The sequence below is a fragment of the Grammomys surdaster genome, unplaced genomic scaffold (genome assembly GCF_004785775.1).
Source record: "Grammomys surdaster isolate TR1022 unplaced genomic scaffold, NIH_TR_1.0 126546, whole genome shotgun sequence".
Lineage (NCBI taxonomy): Eukaryota > Metazoa > Chordata > Mammalia > Rodentia > Muridae > Grammomys > Grammomys surdaster.
This window is the reverse complement of record NW_021621338.1, coordinates 14,277,915-14,301,996: the sequence shown is the minus strand read 5'-3', so window position 1 is coordinate 14,301,996 and position 24,082 is coordinate 14,277,915. Positions and strand designations below refer to the sequence as shown.

The following is a 24,082-nucleotide window of genomic DNA, read 5'->3' as shown; positions in this document are numbered from 1 at the left end:
ATGGTGCAGACTCTGGATACCAAGAGGAAAGTCTGTTACTACTATGACAGGGGTATCGGAAACTACCACTATGGACAAGGCCACCCAATGAAACCTCACTGAATCTGCATGACTCACAAGTTGCTGCTCAACTATGGTCTCTTAAGTCACTGCTGAGGAGATAACCAAGTACCACTGTGATGACTACATTAAATTCTTATACTATATTTGCCCAGACTACATGTCTGAGTATAGCATGCAGATACAAGGATTCAATGTTGGTGAGGACTGTCCGGTATTTGATGCTTCTTTGAGTTCTGTTGGTTGCCTACTGATGGCTATATGACAAGTGCTGTGAAACTTAATAAGCGACAGATGCACTTGCTGTGAGCTAGGCTGACAGCCTGTGTCATACACAGAAGTCTAAAGGATTTGGCCTCTGTTATATCAATGATACTGTCTCGACTGTCTTGAAATTGTTCAAGTCTCATCAAAGGGTGCTATATATTGACATTGATATTTACCATGACAATGGCACAGCAGAGGTCTTCTGTACCACAAAGTCATGACTGTGCCCTTTTATAATTACCCATTATACATCCCAGGAACTGGGGGCCTACAGAATATTAGGGCTGGCAAAGGCAAGTACTATGCTGTTAATTACCATGAGATAAGGTCAATGATGAGTCCTATGAAGTTATTTTCAAGCCCATCATATTCAAAGTAATGGAGAAGTTCCTACCAAGTGCAGTGGCTCAGTACAATGGGGCTCAGATTCCCTCTTCAGGAAGTAGTTAGATTGCTTCTATCTGACCATCAAAGAACATGCCCAGTGTTTGGAGTTTGTCAAGAGTTTTAATTTGTCTATGCTAATGCTGGAATGAGGGACCATCCATAATGCCACTCTGTGCTGAATGTAAGAAACAACTCTGGCCCTGGACACAGAGATCCCTAATGGGCTACCATACAATGACTAGTTTGAATACTTTGGACCATATTTTAAACACATCAGTCTTTCTAATATGATTAACCAGAACACTGATGAATACCTGGAAAAGATCAAGCCATTGCTTTTTGAGAACTCGAGAATGTTTCCCCATGCCCCTGGGATCCAAATGTAGGATACCATGAGGATGCCATCCCAGATGGGAGTGGTAATGAGGACAAGGACAGTGGAGCTGTCCCTAATGGTGAAGGCATGGGTGAGCTAGCTCTGAGAGTTTGAAAGCAGGAGAGCTGTCCCAGCCCCTCAAGAGCTGCAGCACTTGGGGCAGTGAGCCTGGTGGCATGGGCACAGGTAAGCCCGCTCCTAGGGCATGAGAGCTGAAGTGTTAACCCTGCCTCCAGCTGATGGCAGCACTGGGTGAGCTAGCCAGAGGAGTGCTGGAAAGGTCACTCTGATAGTACAGATGTGAGAGAGCCAGTGGACTGACCAGCTCAGACACTACCCAGGCCCAGATCCAGGGCTTTGTGTTGGCCCATACCAAAACCTACATCATCTGTGAACTACTGGAGTGAGTGAAAGGTCTGGTCCTGCTGGTCCAAAGCTGCAGGTTCTCCATGACACAGGGCAACAACACAATTACTGGGAGGCATCCCAGTGATGATTCAATAGTGATGGTGTGGCAAAAGCCAGAGACTTCGAACCAGATCAATGACTCATTGCAATGGACATTTGCAAATGAAGATGTGTGTACAGAGGAATATACTGTGGGACACACTGTGACATACTACAGCTTCCCCCATGAGATGTTTTCTTTTCTTTGCTTAGTTTTGTTTGCTTTTTTTATTTTCTTTTATAGGGGAGGTTGCAAAGGCAGATGGCAGATACTAGGGAACAGAGAGATGAGAGGGACTGGGTGCATGGTGTGCAACTCACAAAGAATCAACAAAAAGTTGAAAAAAGGGAAATGTTCAACATCTTTAGCCATTAGAGAAATTAGAGAAATGAAAATCAAAATGTCTTTGAGATGTCATCTTACACCTCAGAGAATGGCTAAGATCAACAATACAAGTCACAGCTCATGCTGGTGAGGATTTGTAGCAAGGGGAACCCTTCTCCATTGCTGGTGAGAGTGCAATCTTGTGTAGCCCCCATGGGATCCAATATAGCAGTTTCTCAGAAAATTGGGAATTGATCTACCTCAAGATCCAGCTATATCACTCTTAAGCATATACTCAAAGGATACTCCATCCTACGACAAGGACATTTGCTCAACTTTATGATCCTAGTGGCTTTATTAATAATATCCAGAAACTGGAAACAATCTAGATGTCTCTTAACTGACTAATAGGTAAAGAAAATGTGGTACAATTACACAATGGAGAACTACTTGGTCGTTAAAAAATGACACCAGAAGCACCTAAAGAAATGTTTACCATCCTTAGTCATCAGGGCAATGCAAATCAAAACAACCCTGAGATTCCACCTCACACCAATCAGAAAGGCTAAGATCAAAAACTCAAGTGACAGCAAATGCTAGTGAGGATGTGAAGAAAGAGGAACACTCCTCCATTGTTGGTGGGATTGCAAATCAGTACAACTACCCTGGAAATCAGTCTGGTGATTTCTCAGAAAATTGGACATAGTACTATAACAAGCTATACCACTCCTGGGCATATACCCAGAAGATGCTCCAACATGTAATAAGGACACATGCTCTGCTATGTTCATAGCAGCCATACTTACAATAGCCAGAAGCTGGAGAGAACCCAGATGTCCTTCAACAGAGGAATGGATTCAGCAAATGTGGTACATTTACACAGTGGAATACTATTCTGCTATTAAAAAAAATGACTTCATGAAATTCACAGGCAAATGGATGGATCTAGAAGATATCATACTGAGTAAGGTAACTCAGTTACAAAAGGATACACATAGTATGTACTCACTGATAAGAGGATACTAGGCAGAGTGTGGAATACCCATGATACAATTCACAGACCACGTGAAGCTCAAGAGGAAGAAAGACCTAAGAGTGGATGCTTCAGTCCTACTTAGAAGGGGGAACAAAAAATTCCAGGGAAGTAGCGGGTGGGAGAGACTTGGGAGGAAGAGAAGATGGGGAGTGGGGAAAAGAGGGGAAGAATCAGGTATGGGAGGAGATGGAGGAGATGAACAGAGGGTCAGAAAATTGAACAGAGGTGTGTAGCAATGGGAGATGGGGAACCGGAGGTAGTAGCCAGAAAGTCCTAGATGCCAGGAAAGCTAGAGCCTCTCATGACCCCACATTGATGACATTAGCTGAAACACCCCACAAAGGGGAGGGAAAACCTGTGAGACCATATCCAGAGGTTAGGCATAGCCCACTCATCTCCAAAATTGGTCTGTCTAAAGAAAACCCAGAATTGCTCCTGTCTAAAGGAAATACAGGTACGAAGTGTGGACTGAAGGAAAGGCCATCCAGAGACTGTCCACCTGGGGATCCATCCCACATGCAGACACCAAACCCAGACACTATTGCAGATGCCAAGGAGTGCTTGCTGACAGGAGATTGATATAGCTGTCTTCTGAGAGGCTCTGCCAGAGACTGACAAATACAGAGGTGAATGCTCACAGCCAAGCATTGGACTGAGCACAGGGTCCTCAATGGAGGAGTTAGAGAAAGGACAGAAGGAGCTAAAGGGGTTTGCAACCCCATAGGAAGAACAAGAAGATCTACCCCCAGAACTCTCAGGGACTAAACCACCAAGGTTGAGCTGAGGGCATCCTATGAATATGCCTAAACAAACCAGGGTGATTCTAGGACAGAGGGTGACTCTATGAAACCTGACAGTGGGGCCTCATTGCCAAAGACAGGATTTACAGAGCTTATTGAGTGTGATTTAACTTGGAGAGCTCAGGCTAGTATCTCACAGGGCCTTCACTCCTGCATTCTAGTCTCTTTGAAGCAAGAAGAAACAATGTAGGCTACAGAAAGAGAGACCTAGACACCAACCCAGCCACAAAACCCTCTACCTACAACCTGCAAGACATTCTGGGGCAATGGTGGGTCAGAACTTGAAGTGGCCAATTGGTTGAATTTGAAGCTGATGCCAGCCAAAAGAGGAAGCCCATTCCCTAAACTGTCTGGATGAATAGCCCAGAAACCTAGGGTAGAAGCAAATATAACTTGGGGTGGGGAGAGAAAAGAGATAAAAAGAATTAAATAATTAGCAACTTTTTGTTTGTTTAGAAGAATATCAGAGTGATTCCCCCACCTCACCCTAACACACACACATACACACACACACACACACACACACACACACACACACACACACACACACACCCTGATGGAATCCATAGCAGTTTCTGTCTGAGAAATGTGTGTCCTGAACTCTGCAGCAAACAGCTTTCTTTTAAGGCAGACCTCCAAGCCTAGATCAATGTAACCAATGTTAAAATGTCAAGTTCGGTTCCTGTTCAGGTGTGGGGCCAGAGACTAAACTAGAGGCCAGCTGTGAAAAAGTTTTTATAATAAGGTTGGGCCATTCAGCCACAAAATGAAAACAGGAATCTATGTACATGGTTTTCAGTTTTCTTAAAATTAAATTTTCTACTACTGATTCTTTTTTTAAACAAAATGTTTAAACAAAAATTTGAACGACATACCTTATTTTGCTCAATATATAGAAAATGTGATCATTTCAACATGTTAGTACAAAAATTACTAAGGAAGTGTTTTGCCTTCAGGTGTCTTTTCTGCTAAGGCTTTTAACTGATCTCCATCCACCAGGCGCCTCAAACCTGGCTGGGTCAAAGGGTCAGTGCTAACATCTCTAGGTACTTAGGATCACAGGTACTACACCACGTATGGAGAGGCAGAGTTGTTAAGTCTTGGGGAGGCGTTTCGATGCAGAGAGCCAGTGCTGGGACTTAGGTCTCTTCATTCCCAAGAGACTCAGGAGGTTTTGCTTTTCCACATCCAGAAGGTTCCCATCCCTTACGTTTTCCAGCAAAAGGCCTGTTGTGTGGTTTCCCTACAGAAAGTCTTAGAAACACAGAGGAGCAACTGTTCTCATCTGGAACCAGACTGCTGTGAGCAAACATGGTCCCTCGAGGAGGTAATTAGGTGAGGCTCATTCTGTAAAGCTCTTTTTATTAAGCATGTCCTGTCTAACAGGCTGAATGTGTCCTTTCAGTTGGAGAAGTGGAGATTCAGCTCAGAAGCAGATGGAAGATGTGTTGTTTACCTTGAACTCTGATCATGACTGAAGTACCAGACCGGGGACTTATGTATCCTCCTTATTTGCTGATGTACTCAAGTACCCACAGTAGCCAAATACGGTTCTTGTTGCCACCCCATTTCTCTCTGGCTCACTAGTTTTGGGAGCAGAGATCAGAGAGACATGTTCATTCCCTGAACCACTGTCTGACATACCCAAAGCAGAGGATAGATGCTCTTCTTGACTGAGTTTGCTCATATTTAAAAGTCAGTGTCATAGAAGGGGACCGGTTATACACAGCTGTAATCCTAGCACGTGGGAGGCTAAGATCGGAAGGGCGCTAGTTCAGGCTCAGCCTGGATTACATCATGAGTCTGATGCTAGGCTGTACTTCAGAAGAAGACCCCATTTAAATAAAAATAAATGAACAAGTGTATAAATAGTATAATATTCTCCACATGGTCAAGTGAGAGATCAAGAAAGACACACTCATGGTGGTGTCCCTCCACAGTGCCAACACACAGTAAGCACAGTGAGCATGAACCTCCTTTCTGACTAACCTTCTCTGTTTCATATATGGAAAAGCTGCCAGGTGAATGAGAACAGATGCTTAGTCAGCTGCCACTGAACTTGTAACCCCCCATGCTTGAGGCAAATCATGTCCACATCACAGCTGAAATATGTCCTCACTGGGCTGGTACCTCTTGGAATCTCCTTGAGTCTGAGAGATGCATTCAGTCAAGACTTTAAAGCCAAGCTCTCTAGACAGGCTCCTGGTCATGCCTCTAGTCTTTGGTTTCAGGCTTCATTTCAACTATAGCATCAAAGCTCTTCTGTTCGCTGCCCTTCTGGAAAAAAAACTGGACAGGCTAAAAAGAGAAGAAAAAGAATTATCAACTCACTATAGCCTATAGCCTGACCTGTCAATTCAGGGACTACTGGTTAGTCTCACAGACCTCTTCCCTGAGCTACTGCAAGTATCAGGTGAGATAAGGTAACGCTTGTAATAGTTCCTGCAGCAGTGGGCACTCTGAAATATGAGTCTAATGTTTATAAAAAATAATTTGAAGTTTCTTTTTTATCTCCATTAATTTATTTATTTGTTTTACATTTCAGTCACTGCCCCCTTCTGGTTTTCCCTTCACAAAGTCCCTCTCCCTCCTCCCTCTCCTTCTCTAGTAGGGTGGGAGCCCTCTTGGGTATTCTCCCCTACTCTGGCACATCAAATCTCTGCAAGGTTAGGTGCATCCTCTCCTATTAAGGCCAGACAAGTCAGCTCAATTGGGGAACAGATTCTATAGAGAGGCAACAGCTTTAGGGAATAGCTCCCACTCCAGTTGTTGGAGGACCCACATAGAGACTAAGATGTATATTTGCTACATATGTGCCAGGGAACTCATACCAACCTGTGTATACTCTTTTGTTGGTGGTTCAGTCTCTGTGAGCCCCAAAGAGTACAGGTTAGTTGACTGTTGGTCTTTCTATGAGGTTTCCATCCTTCCCTCAACTCTTCCATAAGAATTGCAGAGCTCAGTTCAATGTTTGGCTATAGATCTCTGCATCTGTTTCAGTCAACTACTGGGTAAAGCCTCTCAGAAGAGACAGCTGTTCTAGACTCCTCTCTGCAAGCATAAAAGAGTATCATTAATAGAGTCAGTAATTAGTGCTTACCCATGGAATGGGTCTAAAGTTGTGCCAGTTATTGGTTAGCTTTTCCCTCACTCTCCGGTGAGCCCCACTTTTAAATAGAATTTACTAGTCTGTTCTTCAGGCCAAATATCCACTGCTGGAACTGAATATTTGTTGTTCCCATTCTGTTCCTTCTGGAATGAGGAAAAGCAGAGTATGAACTTTTCTAGAATGTTTGAAGTGGTGTTACTTGTCCTACTTTGCTTTCTGGTGATGTGATAAACATCATGACCAAAAGCAGTTTGGGGAAGAAGGCATTGCTCCATCTTACAGGTTACAGTCCTGTAACCAGGACAGAAACTTGAAGCAGAAAGCATGGGGCACTGCTACTTATTGGCTTACTTTCTCATCTCATGCTCAGCCAGCTTTCTTATAAACTCATGCCCATCTGCTCAAGGATGACACTGCCCACAGTGCCTGGGGCCTACCACATCCATCAACAAAAGGCCACTCAGACTTGCCAACAGGGCAATTTGAGCCCTTGGTTCAGTCAAGTTGACACTGAAGCTAACCAGGAGACTAGCAGCTTCCTCAACATCTGCTGTACATGTGGTTCAGATGGTTGGCTTGCATGCTCACTCCCGAAGTTTTATGTGTACCCATCTACAACCTTCTCTTTCTACTCTTTCTGCACATGATTTTAGAATATGGGAGGTTGCCTGTGTCCAAAACCATTCAGTGTTGGTTTCTAGCACGGGGCAGAAACGTCTGAGGAGTCAGGTATGGCATTACTCTTGGCTTTCATTGCTTGCATTGGTGCTCAACAACCCTACCCAGTGCTGTCACGATGGCCCATCAGCTTCTTAATGCTGCTCTGCAAGCTGTCACTGTCACAGCCCGGCCCCCATGCCAGAGAGTTTGGACTTAGCATTTGTTTTTCTGGTGACAGGTGGTGAAAGGGCTAAGAACAGTGCACAGAGAACAATGAATCAGGGGCACAGAAGTATAGACTGTCACCTCCGAGGAGTCTGAGCACTTTGGGACACTAAAATAGTACAAATTCGCAGGGGAGATGGCAAAGGTCTTAGAAGGTCTGTGGGGTTATCTCATGGTTGTGTCATCTGCCTAAGTGTGTAGGCCTGTCACAGAGGCAGGCTTGGAAAACTAACAGCTGAGCCAGGTTGCCACTGACACTGGAGCCTGAGCAGGTGCCATGAGAAACCCCAATTTTATCCATTTTCTTCCCAGTGATGCCTCCTGTGAAACAGGATCACAAGTCCCCCCCCCCCCTCGCTCTCTCTCTCTCTTGCTCTCTCTCTCGCTCTCTCTCACTCTCTCGCTCTCTCTTGCTCTCTTTCTTTCTCTTTCTTTCTTTCTTTCTTCCTTTCTTCCTTCCTTCCTTTCTTTCTTTCTTTCTTTCTTTCTTTCTTTCTTTCTTTCTTTCTTTCTTTCTTTCTTTCTTTCTTTCATCCTTTCTCCCCCCGTCTCACACACACAAACACACATACACACATACAAAGATGTACACAGACACACAGACACATAGACACAGAAATAGACACACCCACACATAAACACATACATACAGATATAAACATACCCACACAGACAGACAGACACACAGACATGCCCAGACATGCACACAGAGGCACACATAGATATACAGTAGAGACATACACACACACACAGACATACCCCACATACATACACACACACACACCCATACATGCACACACAGATACACACAGACACACATAGTATACACATACAGAGACACATACACAGACAAACACATACACACAACACACATAGACACATACAGAAAGACACACACACAGACACATTTACAGACACACAGATACCCACACAGACAGATAAACAGACAGACAGACAGAAAGACAGACAGACACACACACACACACACACTCTGAGCTCTCTTCTGGGAGCTTTGATGATGGGCAGGCAGCTGCCAAAGCAGTTCCTAGATACTTAAGAAGCAGTTACTTGGGTGCTGACTTGTGCTGCGATCCCTGCAGAGTGTTTGTGATGCTGTGTTTTCATCCCTGGAGAGAAAAGTTCATGTCTAATCGTATATTCAACCACAATATGAGCAGACCTATGGGTTGTGGGCAGTGTGCTGGAGGGAGTGGTCAGCAATGGCAGGAATGAGCAGGAGTGGAGGCAAAGAGATGCTTGAAATCTTCCTGGTGACGGCTCCTTTGGAAGCTTTGTTATCATATCCACTTGTTTTTAATCAAACAAATAGCCCAAGAATATTGACATAAACTGACATTTATTCTCTTTTAGAAAACTTTTTATTGGTTCTTTGTGAATTTCACATCATGCTCCCCTATCCCACTCATCTCCCCTCCTCTGTACCTAACCTCCGACCTTTGGAACCTCCCCCAACAGAGAAAAAAAATCCTGTTGTGGAAGCTATAGTGTGTCACATTGTGACCCACAGTGTTTTCTTTTCTTCAAACTTCTTTGCTTGCAAAGTTTATTACAATGACTTGTTCTGGTAGAAGGCCTCTGGCTTCTGCTACTCTATCAGTACAGGAACATCACTGGGACTCCTCTGGGATATTTTGTTGTTGCCTTGTGGCATGGAGACCCTGTAGTTTTGGATCTGTGGTACACGCACACAGATACACACACACAGACACACATAGGTATACACATACAGAGAGACAAATACACACACACAAACACATACACACAACACACACAGACACATACACAGAGACACACACTGACACATTTACAGACACACGGTGTGTTCACACTGAACAACCCTCAGTCTTCAAGTCAAATCTTGTGAGCTTGGGGCTGGATGAAGTTATAATGATGTCCCTGAGGGATGTGGACAGGTTTTGGGGGTTGTAATTGGTGTGGACTTGAGATGCTTAATAGGGAAGATGGGCACTTTCACTGGCAGATGGCAATTAAGAGTGTTTTTCAGTTACTGCCCCTTCATTCTTTCCTGTCTTCAGGATTATGGGTGTTCAATAAAAGGTGCTATTGAATGATATATATTATTCTTGCTAGACAGCCCACAGATTCATTCTTGACTTCTGGTCTTATCAATGACCTGTAAAGACAGCTGGTACATAGCAGAGCATGGGACACACTACAGTCTACATGAGATATTTGTTTATTTCCCAATAGCTGCTGGATGCTGCCCACTGACCTCCTATGCAGGTGGACCCTAAGGAGTCTTCTGGCTCTACTTCTCTACCACTCCTCCATCTCTTACTGGAGTATTCTTTCCCAGTGCTGCAGGAATGAGACAGATCAGCTTCATGTCTTCATGCCAAGTCCATTAGTAACCATAAAACATTTGCTCGCTGCAACTCAGAATGCCAAGGCTCTATCAGAGTGCACCTTTCCTTTTCAAAGCATCTGTCTTCTCCAAAGACTTTTGAAGGATATTGTGACATCCAAAGCTATGCAGCCACCCTTTCTCAATAAATTTCATCTTTTTCTTCTTGTCATAATGATAATATCCCAAGGGCTTGCTGTAGAACAGAACATCCTGTTTGCTGTGTGTATAATTCAGGGAGTGGATGACAGAGCAATGCAGAGAGCAACAAGGATTCCATGTGGTGGGCTGGCTGGCCTCACCCAGATAACAGTACAGAACAATGCAGAGGATAGCAACGGTAGTCATGTCACCTGCCTAGAATTTATGCTTTCATTTTTTCCCTCAAATGAACTGAACTCTAGCTTTATTCAGGTTTCTGTCCTCAGAATCACATACTCCAGGGAAAGTGAACATTGTGCTTCCTGCTTCAGTTGACCTCTGAGAAGTGAGGGAGCATGGTAGTGACTGCTCCTGACCAGAGAGCACTGTGGAGCAGTGCTTTCCAGTGGACACTTGGATGTGTTCACTTAAAGTTTGCTGTAGTGACTTGCTACACTCAGAGGGTACAGCCAGCAACACTGAGAATGGGAAGAAGTGCAGACTGTAACTGAGGTCTCAGTAGCATCACTACAGCTGTGAACTAGCCCATGAAGGCTGTTTTACTTTTGGACTCTCCCTTACTGCTTTATCCAGTTTGAGCAAGTAGGTCCATTTTCTTCAGCACAAAGAATCTGAACTTGCTAAAAGAGTTGCTGGGAATACCAGATAATAACAAAGCTTTTAATACACATTTATTAGTTATCTTTCTATTGGCTGTGAGAAAACACCATGACCAAGGCAATGTATAGAAGAGTTTGTTTGGGCTTACAGCTCCTGAGGGATAAGAGCTCACTGTGGTGAAGAAGCATGGCAGCAAACAGCAGTTATGACAGCTAGAGGGAGAATCACAAGCTCAAAGGAGAGATAGGAACCTGGTGGTGGGGCAGGGCTTTACGTTCTCAAATACCATTCCCAGTGACATAATTTCTACAGCAAGGCCATAGCCACCCCACCCCTCCCCACTCAGAAAGTGCCACTAATAGGGACCAAGCATTCAAGTACAAGGACCTATGAGGGACATTTCTCATTTAAACCACCACAAGCACACATTGCATATGGCTCTCATGAACCTACCTATAGGGTTAGATCCATCTTCTTAGACCCTGGGATGTATGCGCTCCATATATTTCTTACTGTTGAATCTCAGCATTTTCTATTTCCAATTCTTCTAAGCTGTGACCACTAAGATAGAGAAGAATGTGTGTGTGTGTGTGTGTGTGTGTATGTATGTGTGTATGTGTGTTTATGCAGATATATTTGTGTTTGCAAGCATGTTATATAGTCATATGTGTTTATAACTACAACTATCTATGTATCTATATATCATCTATTTATCTATCATCTATCTATCATCTATCTGTCTGTTCATCATATCTATCTATCCATCCACTCTTCTTCTTCTTCTTCTTCTTCTTCATCATCATCATCTGTTTATCTGTCATCTATCTCTTTCTCTCTCTCTCTTTCTCTATCTATCTATCTATCTATCTATCTATCTATCTATCTATCTATCTTTCATCTGTCTACCTACCTGCTTTCCTACCCACCTACATACCTGTGTGCATGTAAATGTTACTAGAGTTCCAGGGTTGGGATCTGTGCCCTGGAAACCAGAACAAGCTAGCTTTGGCTCCCCATCTTCAGAAGCCAGTTAGATAATTAAGAAAATATGGAAAGCTTCAAAGAGATTTATTTAATGCAGCCACATGGGGAAGAAGAATGAAGAGGCTCAGGACCCTCTGAAGTACAGCTTTGAGGGTCTAAATAGAAGGCAAGAGGAATGCATAGCTAAGCAGTCCTGTCAAGGTGTGGTACTGACTACCACAGTTGTTTCACCCCAGTCTGTCTTGCTAGGCTGTCTGACAAATGGTCAGAACTATGTGAAATCTGTTTCTGGGAGAAAAGCTCTCTCCACAGTCCCAACATCAAGATTCCAGTGTTTTTTATCTACCCGTGTGAGATTCCTGGGGAAATCCCAAATTCTTGGAGCCCATCCTTTCAATTGTCAGATAACCACAAGGGATGGAAAACTGTCTTTAAAACACATTCATTGTTGTTGCCAGAATGGCTACATTTCCTTTCTTCTGTGTTAATACTTTCTTCTTTTTTAAAAATCCAATAAATATTTAATGATTATGGACTACATGCTAAGAAATCTGCCAACACCAGGGAAAACAGTCAGCAAGTTCTAATTATGAGACATGGAGACTTTATAATATAGTGGATAGAGATAGACAATAAATAAATAAGCAAGAAAAATACACTGCTTCATTCCTTGACTCCGTCTCTTCTGACCTTGCACTTTATTAACTTCTAATAATTTTTTAACACTTCATTCTCATGGTTTTATATGCTTATGTGTGAAACAAATATGGCAAATAGCTTACACATAGGAGCTAAGGTTTAAAATATATTCAGTTTGTGAGGTGGTTTGAATGAAAATGGCCCCACAAGCCCATAAAATGTGGTACTGTTAAGAAGTGTGCCCTTATTGGAGTAGGTGTGGCATTGTTGGAGGAAGTGTGTCATTGGGGGCAGGCTTTTAAGGCTCATGCCACATCCAGTATCTCATTCTCTTAGCTTCTCTCCAGGCCTGAGTCTGCCTGCACTCTCCCATTTTTACCACCACCACGATGATGATGACAATGGTCTAAACCTCTGTACTGTAAGGCAGCCACAATTAAGTGCTCTCCTTTGTAAGAGTCACCATGGTTAAGGTGACTCTTCACAGCAATGAAACCTTAACTGAGAAAGTTAGTGTCATATTATGGTGTCAATAAGCCATTTGCTATCATCTCTTTCTTAGCTTGTTTACTTTTGAAGGGCTAGAACAAGCAACTCCATCTTGTTGGTTTGAGGTAGGGGCTGGTTATGAATCTTAGGTCAGCCTCAAGTTTACCAACTTCTCATTTTTAGCTTCCCATATGCTGGGATTACAAGGAAGTTCTACAAAGCTCACATGGCATCATTTCCACTCTGATAATATCCTTTTCTTAGAACAATATATTTGAAGCGCATTGCTGACTAATTTCTGGGTAGTTTGGTCTCTGCTGTCCCTGTGGATCTAATCTGATTGCATGTTGTGGTTCACAAATGGAATGATTCCACATGGTTCCAACATGTGTCAAGGAGTTGGTACCAATAGACCCTTTGTGGCTAATTTAAAGTAACTCTGAGGTATACAAGAGTGTGTCAGAGGTCATACCTAGAGATTCTTTTCTGTCTGTTGTGTGGCCAGTAGCCCAGTGTCTTAAAACTATTGCTTGCAAATGTCAATAGACAATAGTTAGTTATAAAGATAAAATAGGTGTTTATGTATATGTACATGTATGAACATATGTGTGTACATATATGTACAAGTGTTGTATGTTTGTGTGTCTGTACATCAAAAACTATGACTCATCCATTGATTCTGCAAGGCCCTGGAAAGAATTTTGTTTATAGTCTTGTCACATACATACTGCATTTTTTTCTCTTAAGATTTTGCCAGATATTCCTTGGTTTATCTCACATCTGGCTCCTTGGACCCATCAGGATTCCCGTTCACTCTCTTAGTCTTCCTTAATGTTCCCCCTTGGTCAGACATTTTCCATCTTCCTGGTGCTAGGTATCTCCACAACATGAGTTAGCTTACTCCCCTCATCATCAGGATTCATTTACTGCCTTAGCTCTCTTATGTTTATTGGGATTTGTAAGGTATTCCAAACAGAGTCACAGTCATCACAGATATCTTGTCACAGAGAACTAAAATGTGTTTCTACTTATTTCTAGGCACAGATGAGATCATCACACTAAAACTACCACATGCACTGAGCACCACTGGAGTATAGTATTAATAGTACATTGTGCTTCCAAACCATTGTACAATGAATCTCTCATGCATAACCCCAGTCACCCTGGGATATATGGTCATCTCTGGCCAGCTTTCCAATGCTGTCTCTGAGAACTGCTAGCTTAGGGAGATCACAGGTTACTAAAATTCTGGGCTGTTCATGTTACCATTTTGCTTGTTTGTTTTCCAAAATAAACAGAAAGAACTGGTAATCTATGAATTGCGAGCTGCTGCTGTCTGAGGCAGAAAGTAAAGAATGTTAAATGTGTCTTCTATCAGAGCAGGAAAGGCATTTTCAACTTCATTACATTTCTGTAATTAGGGAGTAGTAATCCAGACTTACAGATACTGTGATTGTGTGTTATTGGCTGGGAGATGGGTTAAGTAAGCAGTTATCTCAGTTTGATTGAAATGCATTTCTCAAGGTTAATTCAGTGTTTAATTTTAGAGGCATATATCTCTCAAGGGGAAATACACAGCTCAAACTCCTTATTGGGTGAAACACTAATTCCTTTCATGAATATTACTTTGTGATCAGTTTCTCAATATTGCTGCAAAGCTCATTAACAGCCTTTTCTGCTAAAGATTGTCATTGGCAGTTGTGTGTCAAGGGTTATGGTAGATGACCTAGAAAACTAGGAACCAGTTGATAGAGAATCTTCAACATCTACTTGGCCAGTAGTTTTATCTTCAAATGTTTTTGTCTAGATGGTAATTAAATAGATTTCAGTAGGTTCTTTTTTTGTCTCTGACATGAGGAAAGTGGTATAAAGGGTCATGGTTACATTTACTAAGCAGATGAGAGTTTCCATCTCATTCAGTTTTCTGTAGCAGTACTTAGATTCTGTAGCATGTGAGAATCTCCTAGGAAATTTCTTATAAATTTCAGAGACAGGTCTGCACCCCACACCAAACCCACACTACTTTATGAGCTCCCAGGATGTTCCACAGAGTGCTGGGGATGAAATCGTTGTCATACATGCTCACCTTGTACACTGGCACCCGAGGGATAGGAGTGGGCTGCAGAGGCAAAATCTGAATGCAATTCCGCTTTGAAATGCTTTCGCCTTTCACCTGTATATAGCCTCTCATGCTCAAACAAACAAACAAATACAAAACACAAAGCAAAAAACAAAAATCCCTCATTCTTTCATTCCTTCATCCCAGAACTGGGAATTAACGTTTAAGTCCTTGGATATACTAGGCAGGCACTCTACCACTAAGCCACACCCCCAGCCCACGACTGGAGGATTCTAGGCAGCAACATCACTAGCCACAAACTGATACAGTTAAGTATCTTAGCACAGTATTTATGTTAGCACTTAGTCAATTTTCTATATTCCATTATTTAAAATTCTCTTTTATTGTGGTTTCTAGGACTATATCATGGTGGCAAGACAGTCAGGTCAACCACTGGGGTCCCTGAAGCAGTGGCTGTTCTCCAACCCCCATCCCCACACCCTGCCAGGAGCCTGAGGAGTATTCAGCTATGTGGGAGCTTTCTTATTCTTCATTGCATGTTCCTTTGTAGATATACATAGCTGTGGCATGGTCACAGTTTCATGTGTCTTCCAAGGATTTATATATTGAAATTTGATTCCCATAATGAGGCATTAATTGTGTGGAAGTCAGTGTAGTAAGGCCATGGTATTGAGAGGCAGGGTTTCTGCAGGTGGTTAGATACATTCAATTGAGATCACCAGGCTAGAGCTGCATGTTTAGTCCTGGTAAATTTATAATGCTATATAAAAATCAGGGCACACACACATACTCACTCCTGTGTTCTTGTCTCTTGCCATGTATACCTCAAGCCACCTTGGTACTTTTCCAGGAGGAAAGCCATCTCTAGGTACGAGCTTTGAATTTCCAAATCTGTGAGCTAAATCACCTCATTCCTTATACAGTTAATCTGCCACAGGCATTTTGTTAAGCAATGAAAAACTGGCCAACTTCCTGAAGTGGGTGCTTATGGGGACCCTGGCTTTCTGTGCAGAGTTGAAGAGCAGGGGCCCACAGGTGGCAAATAGCACCCCTGTCTGCCTTTTTCCTGGTCTGCTGCACAGTGATCATTGACATTTAGATAGATAAAGGGATGTGTTCTTGGGTCTTTGTAGCTAATTTCCTCTTGTCATTTAGAAACCTCGTGAGATAGCCTGGTGTGACAAAAGGCATTGCAGGAAAGTCTGAACTTTAAGGAGGAAATGGAGCAGTTGGCCTGTGTGAGAACAGCTGGGTAGAAGATGGGCTTTATGTTCTTCTGATTGAGGTATCTGAAGGGAGAAACCTTGCCTAGGCGCCTCCTCTCTCCCCTCAGGTTACATAGAGCATTGCTTGTTACTAAGGGTAAAAATGTGCAGTGAGAATGGAGGGACTCAGGATGGAGGAGTGCAGGACCCAGGCGATCAGTACTAGAAAACACCTAAAGAATTGTAGATCGCTACCAATGCCAGGCCACATGAGAGAAGATATCCCCTGTTTCCCATTAGCTGTTTTTTTTCAATGGCCTCCCCAGAGATTTCCTCTCTCTGGACTAGCCTTGCAGGTGGATAATTAGGCTAGCATCAGACAGTTTAGGCCATAAGTCTATCTTGCTTCCTGGCCTTTCAAGAGCACGGAGCCCAGGCTGTCTGTTTTTGCATCCAGTTTCCAGCCTACAACGTGGATGTGCTTCACTGGTGATGAAGGCAGCTGGAACAGGTGTCCTGCAGAGCTGGTGGGTAAGGATTTTCTGCTAGCTTAATTTGAAGTGCACAGGGATTCCAGCAAAAATAACGGTGCCTACAGGGAGGTAGCTTCTGAGAAATCTTGGCCTCTGCTTCATTCTGGTGATTGCTTGGCAGAGAGCTAGGAAATTGTACAGGCAGCCTGCATCCAATGAGGGAAGTTCAGAACATCTCTGAGAAAGAAAACATGCTAAACACAGTGGGCTCTGTTCTTGGTTGACAGAAGCATCTCAAGACACAAACAGACTTGTGACAATGACCCAGGAATGTTACCAAGGGAGTAATTTAGCCTCTCTGGATATTATATGTCTGTAGGAGTATAAGAGCCAAAGCAGCAGATTGTGTGACATGAACACAGGGATAAAACCCTGTCTGTGTCTAGCCCGGCTGGCCATAGCATCAGGAATGGACTCTTACCTTTGATATTTAAGCCTGTTCATCCACAGGATGACTAGTGTCTATGGCTTTCTCAGGAATGACAAGTTTTCATGTCTCACAGATTTAAGTCCTAAAACCAAGTCCCAGACTGTGTGAGCTGGTTACACTAACTGACCTGAGAGACACACTCGACTTTACTCTTGTTCCCTCTAAGGGACAGACATGATGGCTACTGTTCACCAAATGAGTGAGGCCTGTATAGAAATGGGTGGTAGAAATGGGATTTGTCTAATTTTCCAAAAGACAGGGACCTTGTGAAGTTTTGGCATCAAAATTTGTCTGGAGAGTCTGAAAACCACCTCTAAAGATGCCTCACACTTTGTGCTATGCTTAGCTGTCTTCTACTGCACTCATCCTCCAGATACAAAGATCCTATTTCTTGTAGTTGAGTAACTGGCTTCCAGTGATTGGAAGAGGAGTCAGGGCTCCCCACCAGACCTTCTGGTTTCAAGTCCAGGCTGTAATCATGTATAATCTGGTAAGTAGCACTTACATGAATATAATACCACAGGCACAGCACACAAAAGTGCTTCAGTTTTCACTGAAGGCTTTAGTATCAGAAAGAAATACGTGGTGGCAACTTTCCTCAGATCAGATCTGTCTTATCCTCCAATACTAACCCTGAGAAGGACTTTTCTATGCAAGACCTATTTAACTCTTACTTTTTTAAAATTTTGTTTTGTTTTCTGTACTAGATTTTCCCTAAGGAGCAGAAACAATAGAACAAATATAAATTATAGTTGGAATTTATTAGTTTGGCTTACACAATTGGGGCTGCTTGGTTGTCTGTACACAGTGGTTGTCTGTGCACTGGAGAGGCTCAGAATCTGAGATCTCTTCAGTTCACAAGGCTGAATGTCACAGCAGTGGATCCTAGTTTGCTTCTAAAGACTTAGGGGATTCCTGGAGGGTCACTGGAAGAGTCCACATTGGAAACCTAAAGATGTTGGGTTTCTACAGCGTTGAAAGAAGGTAGCAGCAGGAAACACAGAGTAAATGCACTCCCAGCAAGGTCCAAAGGCAGGCTGGCAAAAGTAGCAATACCTTTCCCTCAACCTCTATATCTGGGCTGATGCTGCTGCCCCTTCTGGGTAGGATCCCTGTGGGGCAGTGGGCTATGAGAAAACCAGAAAGCTTGGTAGAAATCTTCGAAGCCCTGGAGACCTCGGCCTGAAAAGGGTCACAGGACGGAAGGTTGCTTCAGATTTCCCACGCGTATGGCCCTCTTAGCTTCCGCTTCCCACAAAGAGACCCATGACCCTTATCACGTAGGATAACACCTCCATGCAAATAAGGCATCCCCAAACCCTCAAGCCAAACCAATAGGGGATACCTGTTCTTTCCCTGAAACTGTATATATATATATAACTCCAGAGCTCAAATTAAAGGACTACTGCTGTGTGGTGCAAGGTCTCCTGCTGTCGGAGTGCTTCCGCGATCCCTCACCTGGCCAGTCACGCATTTCAAAGGACAACTCTCTCCTCAGCGGGAAGAGCGAGAGCTGAACTGAAGGGGCTGAAACACCTTTCTTCTGTAGACTCTCACGAGCTACCCTCGGAAGAAGAGAACTAAAAGAGCTGATAACACTTTCTCGATTTTGGGGACTGGGACGGAGGTCCCGCTCTGCGCGACTGAAAGGCGCGTTTGAGCTGGGCCCTGGTTCACAGTTGCACTCTCCTTCATCGCCGCCCCCGCCTCTGGGGTTTTCGGGCGACCAGAGGCCGTTGTGGAGCACGAGCCCTGCCCCACCGCCTGCCGAAGGCCCTGGGCCAGCTTGGCCAGCTCCTTCCACGCCCCGGACCCAAAGTCTGCTCGCCCACCCCCGCTGGCCCGGCCTGGAGCTGACGCCATCCGCCGCCAACCAGGTCTGTGGTGGGTCCGTCAGCCCGCGACCCCTAGGCACGAGCACTGCCCGACAGATCCCCTCAAGACCAGTGCTGAAGCACATCTCTTGACTGATGATCCAAGATCCCATCAAACTGACAACCAAGATAAACATCCCCTAAGGTAAGCTTCCTTTCATGAGGCCCCAGAAAGTTAAATTTCATGTGCAGAATAGTAATGTTCTTCAGAATAGTGTGAGTATGTCATGTATTGACACTTCTTTTCACACACCAGACAGATGCTCTTTGGGTTTCTAAGGGAAATAGATCTCTGTTGAAGCTGCTCACTCTGCTGCTTCTGGGTGAAAGCAGCCTGAATGGTAGCCAGCAAGCATGGCTGTGTCTCAGTAAAACTTTATTTACAAAAACAAGTGCCTATCATTCCTGCTCGATGCCACCCAGTCCTTTTAACTGCACTGAGCTTATTGTATGAGTCATGAATTGCTTCTTTGTACTTAAAAATAATGGAGGACCAGACAGAGATAATGACATGGACTGCCCTGCAATGTCATGGATTTTGGTGATCTGCTTGTTTTCTGTGTTAATTTATAAGCTCCTGACCTTGTCTGTAGTTATGGTAACCAACAGATTTTGATATTAATAATTCCTACACAGGTATGACTTGCCATCATCACTGGTCTCAGTGTGAGAACCCCTGCTACCTGTATTTGTAGAAGGAAGACTTCTAGAACAGACCAGGGGAGAACATGGGTCAGAAATGGGCTGATGAGATGTTCTCTATGTGGAGTTAAAGCAGATGGAAGTCCATGGATTCTCGGGAGTTGGTTTTGGAATCTAGGCTGGTAATAAGGCTGAGTGAGGCTGCACTTTGGTATGCTGTTGGGTGAGCACAGATGCTTTCCCCAGAAACAGATGAGTGAAATGCACAAGGGATGCTAGCCTAGAGTTCATGGGGATCCTGAGGCTCAGAGAGCAAGAAAGAGAGAGTTACTAAGCACCAGTTCCCATAGCCCCATGCTCCATTTTATAGCCAGACCCCTTGCCATTCTGAGCCATGGGCCATATTAACTTGCTAGTAAGTTTCCTTAAATGCCTTTCTTTCCTCTACATATTTACAGTTTAGCCTAAGGTTCTGTGTCACCCTGGGTAACATTTGTACATTGTGTGAAGGTTTGTCTCTGTATATTTAATTTTTAATTTTGTACCTGCAGAGCACTATGATATATCGCATTCACCTTCCTTACTTGCTGATTGGTTTGATAAAAAGCCGATGGCCAATGTCTGTGCAAGAATGGGGAGACAGAACTTCCTTGCAGAACAGGGGTCTCTGGGAGGAGAGAGGGGTTTCACCAGCAGGACAAGAAAGGAACAGACCTACCAGGGCTGCAAGAGAGGTAACAAGAGCTAGCCCTGTGGTGGGATATGGGTAAAATGCTCAGGATAATTTTGATGAGCTATTTGAGAATCTGCTCAGATGTATGGGAGGGCGATCTGGCTGAGACATTTGTCACCCCATTGATCACCAGAGTTGATTCAGTTGATCTGGCTGGCTAGACGGGTGTCTCCTTCCTCCCTCTCCACCCCATGTGCATCCCTCCCAAAGCTGTGTGTTCTGTCCAAGAGTATGACCTTCCCTGAATACAGGAGGACTGGTCTTCAGTCAAGGGTATATGAGTAGCTGTGTTCTCCGGCTAGAACCTCCAAACAAGCTCTCAAGTGTTAATAAATATTAATAACTTTTGTGTCATTATTTAACCCTTGACAGACATGATGAAGTCCCCTTATATTATTACTCTTTTTCGTTTTTTTCTTTTTTACTTCTGTGCTTTCAAAGCTACCAGTGACTTCTGCCTGTTTGGACTTCTGACACTGTGAACTTCATAGACACCTTAAAGTCAAGTCAGAGAAAATAGAACATCACAGGAATACAACACTGGAGTGTAGGAAGATCATGAGTTTGCAATAAGGGACATCTGGCTTTGGCTTCTGACCCATGTGCTGACTTTGTGGTCATGGGATAGTAGTGTGACTGGCTTGACCCTGAACAGCCTTGTCTATAAAACCACACAGGCATTGGACTGCCTCACTGGACTAAAGTGGAGATGGAAGGAAGAGGTGCAACTAGATGTCATGGTATGGTGTTGCCACCATGTTGGGGCCCCTGAAGATGGCACTGCAAACCATCCACATCTGAGTTGAAAGACAGAAGGATGTGGATTGGTTTAGTGTTACCAAAGAACATCTATCTGGAGATGCCTAAGAGTTGAACTCAGTGATACAAGGAAGCACAGTGAGATTGTGTAGCCTCTCAATACCCTGGAGAAAGAACTCTGAACATGTGAAGTATGTAATTCATTTGAGAAGTCTTCTTTATCTGGATGTGAGCCTGCCCTCCCAGCCATCCTGATACACAGGAAATTGTACCTCTCTGCTACTCACCCTCTCTCCTCTGTGTTTCTTTGGTTATGTTTCTGTCCTGTGATTCCTCATGATGTACTCTACCTGGTGATTCATAACACAACAGACCCTGAGGACATCTGATTCTGAACTGAAGGATGACTTTGTTGAGCTTCTACATCGTGCACTCTGTAGGAACAAGTCTTGCCAATCCTTCTGGCTTCCCATGTGTATAACAGAACTCATTCTGGTCAGCTGTCTACCAGGCAGCAGTGCTCCTAGCTGACATTTTGAGGACAAATGAGACTCATCTGCATGGAGCCATAGTGCTCTCAATTCCTCTGCTAAGGAACAAAGGGCAGCATTTGATGCTTTCCAGCTTCTAGGATAAAGTCTGCTGGGCTTCTAATGAAGGACACATGGATTCAAGCTTTGCTCACTGACTGGGTGCATTCTTGGACATGCCATTCAGTGTATCATTGCTTCCTACACATGGTAGAGTCTGTGCCCACATGTTCAGGTAGGGCACACACCATTTGGCCTTTGATACAACCAAAAGATTATTAAACATGGACACGAACAGCAGGCCTTTACTGCTATGATAACATTCTGCACTCTTTTACAGTACGTTCATCTATAGTTAAGTAGAATATTATTTTTTTCAAGTTCTTTATTGGATATTTTATTTATTTACATTTCAAATGTTATCCCCTATCCCTTATCCCTCTGGGATTGCAAGCTTTTCCTTAAGTGTCCTTTATTATGGTGTTTTACCACAGTAACCTCAAAAGTGACTAATTCAATGATCTCATAAATTTTACTTTCCCTACCCTAGCTCTTGTGACATGATATGGAAGTCCCTATTTGCTCTTCAGTCCAGGAACTGTCTTCCCTGTGCTCCCTTTACACAAAGCTGGTATCAACTGGATGGTCCTCAAAACTTGATAACTGACAAATGGATAGGAGATTAGTGTTCTTGAGAACAGTGGAGTAGCTTTGAGCCAGGGAAAGCATACAAACATGATAGATCCTATATCTGGATGTCAGCGGGTATCCTGTACAGGACCTCAGGAATGTAACTCTAGTAGCTAAGTCCTGACTTCTGGTATAGGGCCTTGCTAAGCTTTCCTAAGGTTTTCAATAGCCTGGAAAACAGACAACGACAAAAATCAAGTTCAAGTGATCATCATTAGGGTTTGCCTCACATAGGTACAACAAGTACACTGAGCTAATTAGCACATTGATGAGCCCCTGATTTGAATGAATGTCAGGCTTGATTGCACGTCACTACTGCAGACTCCAAGTGAATCAAAGTTGAATAATCTTCATGTCAATGGACTGTAATGACCTGAACTCGTGGAGCCCTTGACAGACTCCATCTATGTCCATCCTTATTCCAAGTCCACACCCATCTCCAGCATGGACCACAGCTTGCTGAAGCCCCAGGACAGAAATCCATCACCCACATGCAGTAATTCAAATCCTGGTTGGGAGTGAATCTGGAGGGTTTTGCTGTCATTGTACAGTGACGCTCTCAGTACTCACGATGCCTTCTGGAGATGGGAGCAGCAACACTGTAACTTAGAAATGGGCCCTTTTTGTCTCTCTATGTTTTTACTGGGCAGGGGCTGGGGTGTTTTGGACAGTCCATTCTCTGGGATTACTCATTTGAGTTTGTTCAATGAACAAATGAATGAATGAATGAACAGGTCAGTAAAGGAATGGAGTTGTCTGTATGAGTAGAATTGTTCAGGGGGCACCAACATTCCTCACATTTCTAAGCATGGATTGGTGCAATGAAATCAATCACACATCTTCTTACTATCACCCTGAAAATGGGATGTGCTGTTTCCCTCGTGAGCAGTTCCACAGTGCGCCCTGTAGGACCTAAAGGGAGTCAAGAGAGTCTCCTTGTCCCTTCTTCCTCCTCACCAATGGGAAGAGAATCTACACACAGAGGACAGTGTATTTAACAGCACATACAAAGCACTTGGCAAACAGTGGACACTCAGTTAATGCTGCTTCTTTTCCTTAGTCAGGATTTTTGAGTAACTGAGTAGTCTGTTGAAGTAGGCATTATTTGGAGGGTCTATGGTATGTTCTGGGTGTGAAAAAGTGTTCAATGTTTTCGTTCATTCCCCAGGAGTAAGATCATAGAGGCACAGAATGCTAAGGCCTGAGAACTCGCTACACCAGAGCACAGGCACCTGAGAGCATGGCAGAGCAGCCTCTGGGCTGTGTTCACATGAACAGCTGTGAGAGAACTACTTGCTAAGGTGACATGTCACCAACCTTCTCTCTGGGTGATAGTGCCAGGTCTGCTCCCTGTGACCTGGAGAAAGCCCTGCTGTCCCAGCATGAAGGGAGAAACAGGCATAGACAGAGGGTCTTAGGTGCCCGCATTGTCCCCGAGGTACAGCCAGAAATGTCACGGCTTTAATTTATTGTGTCTTGCTGAGGAAGACAGGATTAGTCCCACCTAGTTCTCTCCCATGACTTTAGATCTTAAATCAAGAATGACAAAACATCTAAAAAATGAATCACCACAAGAGAGATGGTTATAGCTGTCAGAAAGGGCTAGAGGTGGGCTGGGGTCTAACAGAACAAGACTTCCTTCTCCCTTTCCTCT

At 43.7% G+C, this 24,082-nt stretch overlaps 1 pseudogene; it reads left to right on the top strand.

Annotated features, from left to right (window-relative positions):
• Nucleotides 1-23,633, top strand: LOC114614923 (annotated as a pseudogene).
• The last annotated feature ends 449 nt before the right edge of the window (nucleotides 23,634-24,082 follow it).